Source organism: Amphibalanus amphitrite, unplaced genomic scaffold (assembly GCF_019059575.1).
Source record: "Amphibalanus amphitrite isolate SeventyFive unplaced genomic scaffold, NRLGWU_Aamphi_draft 000165F_arrow, whole genome shotgun sequence".
Classification (NCBI taxonomy): Eukaryota; Metazoa; Arthropoda; class Thecostraca; order Balanomorpha; family Balanidae; genus Amphibalanus; species Amphibalanus amphitrite.
In genome coordinates this window covers 272,360-279,351 of record NW_024881660.1, presented here as the reverse complement: position 1 = coordinate 279,351, position 6,992 = coordinate 272,360, and positions in this window count along the sequence as shown.

Here is a 6,992-nt window from a genome sequence, read left to right as displayed (position 1 = left end):
GCATAGATCCGAGAAAATGGATCTGGGATCTGATCCCACGGATCCTGATCTCGGATCCATCGGAATCATAGATTTAGTCCTCTAATTTATCGAGGGATCCGTATGGATCATAGATTCGAGTCTAATTTTTTGCTGAGATCCAGTGAGATCATAGATCCTCATTTATTTGTGAACACAAGTCCCCCCCCCAAAACAAATTACTGATACAGCTCATAAACGTTCTGTTTTAGTGATTTTATGTGATAGCACGTCACAATCCATAGTTTTGTGGCACCTTTTGACATCGAAACACTTCCAAAGCTGGTTTTAAATCTTGTGTATGGTGGAATCCACTCAGATCATAGATCCACGGTCTTGGTTTATCGTCAGATCCTATGAGATCACAACTCCATATTACATTTTTCATGCCGGATCCGGTGGGATCATAGACCCTAACCTGCAAGTTGCCTCAAGATCCACTGAGATCATAGATCCGTCACTCGGATCCATGCACATATGATCTGGTAATGGGTGTGCTACCTGGATCGATAACCACTGCCTGCCCACCCTCCTTTTCTCCGAGCGTTGACGGCAGCTCAGTCATGTGACCACGCTGCGCAGAGCCGCCAGTTAACCGCTTCCAATTACCCCTTCAGCCCTGTCCAACGGCCGTCCACTAGTGCCAGGTGCCCGGTGCTGGCGAGGGGTGGGGGCAGGTTAATACGAGCCCAGCACCGGGCTCCTGGGGGAGGGGTGGGGGCAGGTTACTACGAGCCCAGCACCGGGCTCCGGCGCGCCGGCAGCGGAAGTCGGGTATAGGGGCGGCGGTCGGCGCGCGGCGTCGGCGGCGGGGGGGGGGGGGGGGGGGGGGGGCGGCAGGTGGGGAGGGACTCCGGCGCGTCGGAGTCACGTCGCTCCTCAGTGAGTGTTCGAGTGCCGCGGGCGGCGGGCGCGGGACGATCAGTGGCGGTGCAGTGTGGGCGGACTGGTACTGGATATTGGAGGACCTCAGAGGACGGGACGTTATAGAGATACACTGCTGAGCTCTGAAGGTGAGTTATCAACAATCTGTCACACCTAATGATACCTTGTAAACAGATGGCTTATTACCATCTATGTAATTTGGTGGGTCGCTGTAAGTAGCATGTAATTGGACGAATGCCTGATCTAATTGAATCTGTAGGCCATTGTGCTTTTATTGATGGGATAATTAGGCGAAAAAAGTATGAATACAGTGAGCAATATGTCCTACTTTATTCTCTTCTGTAAGAATTGCATCGATCGATGAAACCTTGTGGGTGAAACGGTCTGGTCAGCACAGTTCAAGATATAGTTTGTATTTATTTATTTATTTATTCATTCATTTATTTACTTTTTTATTTATTTATTTATTTATTCATTTATTTAATTATTTATCTGCTTACTTATTTAACATATCACCAACCGGGACTCTCAATTACATAAAGCCGAAGTCATCAGATATGTTCACTGATTCACTTCAGCTTAACAACTTAAACACCCTTCACTTTTCACGCGGCAGGTGCCACGACGATCACATATGTAGATGCATCAAGAGTAGTCAATCACGGGTAGAAGGGATGGAGCCACTAAACAAAAGGCAGCAGGCCATTCGGTTGAGCGGTTGCAGAGATAAAAGCCTCTCAAAAGCGTTACAGGCCGGCCCGCTCATCGGTGCTAAGCTTTTTTTCATTCAGGGTACGTGTTTCGGCTATTCAGGGGTGTCGTTTTCTGAAAATGATTAGTAGGGCCCAAAAACCGGCGGACGGCCATTTATGACGTGCCTACAAAGGTAAGGTAACCCCAAATTTGCCTTTCTCGTCGAATTTTGGTCACTTATTTCTCCGCTTTGGTACCTAATTGATTAAATTTGATAATCAAAACTAAAACAATAAACTTATGTGAAGTCTGAGTACTACTAAGCCCGATGCACAAAACGTACATTTATGGAGGCCTTAGTGTCGAGGACACGCTCGTTTTTATCCGCGAAGCTCTAGCTCGATCAGGGACCGAACGGTTCATAATTGCCCTTTTCATCAAGTGATATCAGACAAAAGATTGGTTGGGCTCACGGAACATTGTAGGGCCCATATAAACATTGGTAGGGCTCGGGCCCTACCAGGCCTATGCCAAACGACGTCCCTGCGGCTATTAGTTGTTTGTTGTTCTTGTTTCGGATTTTCGGACTACACGTTGAGTTCGTTGTAAAAAAAAATTTAAAAGACCCGTCCGGGCTTGGCACTCGCTCGTAACTTTTGTAACATCTTTGTATGTTTTTGAATTTAACCCTCGCATGTGTGCGGCGTTTGCCAGCTTGTAATGTGTATGGGGGGGGTCGGTTGGACCCCCCCCTTGCCGTTTGGCCCCTGATCGAGCTAGAGCTTCGCGGAAAAAAACGAGCGTGTTGCCCGTGACGAGAGGAAGCTGATGATACCCAATTTTAAGGTCCTAGGTCATTGGGTGACCTTCCAGGTCAGGTCAATGACCCAAAGTCGGGAAAATCGGGACCTGTTAGAAAGTCGTAAAGTGTGTCTGCTAAGGGGTTTTTCGGGGTGCTGATCACGAATATCGTGTTAGTTTTGATCACAGATGATGTCTTTAAGCATTTAGACCAGGTCGGGTCAGGTCACGTCAGGTCAACCAGTAGGCATCGTGACGGGTATTCGTAGCAAGATTACTTTACTACTCAGGTTGGTTCACTAGGGAAATAAAGGCGCCGTGGTGACGTCACGGATTTGGTAGCAATCTGGTAGCAATTTTTGCAGACATCAATGGCGCACGTGTTGTTTGATCGTCGCCAATACTATTTTACTGCACTATTTTGTTATTTCACTGCAATGTATTGTACATTACATTTGAAAATTAAAATAAAGAAATATTCGTAACCCAGCAAGTCAGTTATTCTTTGAGGCAGCACTCTGTCAGCATTGAGCCTTCAGAATGTGTTATTTGATAGACTTTCCCACATTTTCTACTCTTGTGGAAAACTTTCTTAGTCATCAAAAATGTATGCACATATGAATAATTAGAACTTCATTTTCAAAGTTTTATAGAAATAAGATTCCACATTACATTATCATAAGGCTACCTGTCCATTTCGTCCAACCAATTAAATATTCATCCAGCAGAAGGCAGGTACCTCTGAGAAGGTACTGATATCTCTTATCTACTGTACACCAATATTTCAGGAAAATGCAGAGACTGAGAAGCTATTAAAACTTCAGCGTATGAAAGGGATGTTATGGCTTATGCACTTTGAAAAACATCAGATAATGCTTTTGAACCATCTCATTCACCAGCACACATCAATCCGGCTCCTGGCTTCTGTCAAGGAAACATTCCAAAATAATGCATTATTTTATTTCATTGACCACCTTGCAAAAGACAAACAGCAAACACATCACCACCAAAAACAAAAATAGTCAACAGGTAGGTACCAGCTGATCTAGCCGTGCTGTGTCATGTGCCTTTGAAAAACTTGAGCAGTCAGGGTTGAATAAACACCCCAAACTTAGCCATTCATGCATGAACAAGTGCAAATTCTGGTCAAGCATTTAAATAAAAATGAAACTAACAGCATTGTAGGTTACAATTATAAAAAAGGCAATTACAAAAAAACAGCAGAGCTTACTCTACAAGGCATAACCATTAATTTTATAACTGACATCCAAATTTGCATCTCCGAAGTTTAACCCACCTACCAGCCACCTGCACATTTCTGCGCACATGTGCTGCGCAGTGTGCACAGTCACTACACATTACACAATTATGAGAATTAAAATAGTTTTAAACAATCAAGCAAGTCAGGACTGGTATGCAGATTCACAAGTTCTCTCAACATCTTCAATTACCAACAATCAAGAGCACCTTGTGATCTCAGTAACTCCGCAGATCCATCTTCTGTTTTCCATTTTCAGTTTTTAATTGAAATATAAGTTCCATCTGGGAGACACATGTTGCATCATTATCTTTAAACAATTATTATGCTTGAACTTTTGATTTTTCATGTGAACTTCACTTCAAAAGTTGATTCAATTTTTAAAGTTGATATAGGTAATTTGTATAATGCTACGATCACGGCGCACCAAATCACAGATAACTTGAAAATAACCAAGCAAAAGCCACATTCTTCAGCAAACTATGAGAGCTATCTGATCCATGCTGCGTTGAAATAATTGAAAATCGCCAAAATCAGTCGAAATATGACAATTAAATTAATATTAACTTCACAAAACTCTGATTTGTGAGGCAATGCGCAACAGAAATGCGAGGGAATATGGTAGTAATCTGGTAGCAATTATGAAGGATTTCCCCTGTAGCTGATAAAAATCACAAGAAACATTTTTTTTAACGCAGAGGAAATCCTTCATTATGAGTTGCAAGGACCATTTGATAGGCCCATTTTAGTCAAATATAGGCCGATTTTTTCGATTTCAACCCCATTTATCGTAATGAGACGAATCCATTGGCTTAGTGGTACGTCTTTTGAACACATGTAGGCCTTAGATTTCTCCTTAGCCCGCCTGAAACACACCATGCTTTGCATGCATTTCTATGGGTGAAGGAAAATTCATGCGCCGTGATGACGTCACGGTAAAGGAATTCTGAAGCTCGTGAACGGGGGCTGATTCGTAGTACGTGTCAACCGCCTCTGACAGCTTCGTAACATGTTACGAAGGCACCAAAAAATACTTCGTAAATGTTCAAATGGTTGCTAAATTCGAATTCAGCTCCAAAAACTAGCCTAGAAACATGTACAGCTCGAAAAAGTGAGCCGAGGTCACCCGAGGTCACCAAAGGTCAATGACCTGACCTGACCTTCAGGTGACCTTGACACCCACCCTAATGCATGGAAGCAACATCAAATCACATGTTTGAACGTTTGAAACCACGAAAAGCTTGCAAACACGCGGCTAATGCGAGCCGACATACGCAGAATCGCGATTCCGGCCAAACATGGTCTCGGAAAAGAGGTCACAGGTCAAAGGTCATTTGGGTCAGGGTCATGAAATTTTCAGGGTAGGTGTAAAATTGATCAATGTGAGGATACTGAAAGTTTCGTCGCGATTGGCCGCTTGTTACGCGAGTTATTCGCGAAAAACCATGGGGGGGGGGGGGGTCCATCCGACCCCCCCTACACATGCGAGGGAATAAGACACGGTCCTACCAGCTCATGACAAGTTAACCAAAGGCAAATAATAATTTGTGTTAAACACGGTATCAGATGAGAATAGAATATATGATGCCATTTCTGTTTTACCACGGAATTTTCCCTTTTGAATCTGTCAACGTCGTGACTCATAGAGTCCCATCACACTGCCCCCCCCCCCCTACACACCCTCCCCTCCTCCCCCTGCGATACCTGACAGTCCCTGTCCCCTGCAGGCGACCACGAACAATACCAATCGATTTTCGGGGGAGCGGTTATTGAGTGGACGCGCGTCCCCCCGGCCTTGCAGCGCGTGCGAGCCCCCAAATGGAGTCCCTTGTGATGTCATCGGGAGGGGAGGGCGAGGGGAGGGGAGGGATGGGAGCCAGGTGAGAAAGGACAAATGGTGTCTGGCTCTTCAATGTTCATAAAATAAACAATTAATGCTGTTTTACGGAACGGGACAAACACGGGATCAAGTGAGAGAAACGGGCGGAGACTACACTCGTCCTGGACGAGAATATAACCATTGCCAATCAATGAATGAGGCAGGCTTTGACTGCATCCAAATTCCAATCATCAGTAGCGGCGGAACATCTTCAATTAAAGGAGGGGGGGGGGGGGGGGGCACTGCCGACTTTTGGTCCCATTCTTTTCATGCAACGCCCATAGGACTAATGTTGAAATGCCAAAATCAAAGGGGGGCACGGTGCCCCGGTGCCCTCCCCGTTTCGCCGCCTATGCCAATCATCATGCTTGACAACAACAAAACGAAGTTAACGAGCGATAGTGTGGTAGTCATTATTCTTAAAATTGATCTTTACATACATAGCAGGTAAAATTGTATGACAGAAAGCACAATCAGTGGCATGATTTTCTTGATGGATAAAAATATCTGGTTGTATTTGGCATCCCCGCAGTCATCTCTGCCAGCTCGGCCCGCGGCCAGCTCTGCCTCTGCCACCTCCCTCGTCAACAGCATTCTCCGTGTCACAGACGCTGTCTGATTCCGGCCACGCATCCGGCGGGCACCTCCCCGCGGTCCGGCGGACTCCTGACCGCGGCCCGGCCGTTTGCTCCAGCTCCCCTCGTAAATGCCCTCCCGGAGACACCCAACTTCCTCCGGCGCCACCGCTGAACGGGCTGCTGGCCACCCCATCCCTCCTAAACGGCCGGCTAGGCACCTCAGCCCTCCTAAACGGCCTGCTAGGCACCCCGGCCCTCCTGTGTAATACGGCCGACTGGAGACACTGCAGTTCCTCTGGGGAGGGAAGGGGCGGTCACACCTACCTGACTCCGGTGGCACACAAAAACAGGCGGGGTGGTGGCCATGCATGACACTATGGAGAAGAGCGATCGATCTTTGAGTGATGGCATTGTTGCTCGGCCTGTAAATGGGAGGTTGGCTGGGTCGTCGGGAAAGGTTTAGCTGTGAGGCGCTTGAAATTGACTTTTTAAAAGTTAGCAATTTGAGAGTAGAGCGAAACGAAATATTACTTTGAATTTATAAAAGATAATTTGGAAATAACTACATATGCAGGTTCTTCATTGCATGATCCATGTACCGTAAAGAGGGCGATCATTTGTCATAGCACTTACGGGAAGATGGCTTAGATAATTTGACAATCACGCTTGTTTCAAGAAGCTTGTTCCATTTGTGTCAATGACTGATGCTGCTGGCATGAACTGCAAAAACAATAGAGGCCCGGTAACCACTGACATTACCGGCACTGATCTGAAACGAACACTGCTCGTTAGGTGGCGGCGGCGTGTCTTCATTTCCGCCGCGCCGGTCGGCCCGCCGCCGGCCACCTGCCCTCCCTCCCTCCCCTCTCCCCCGCCGACC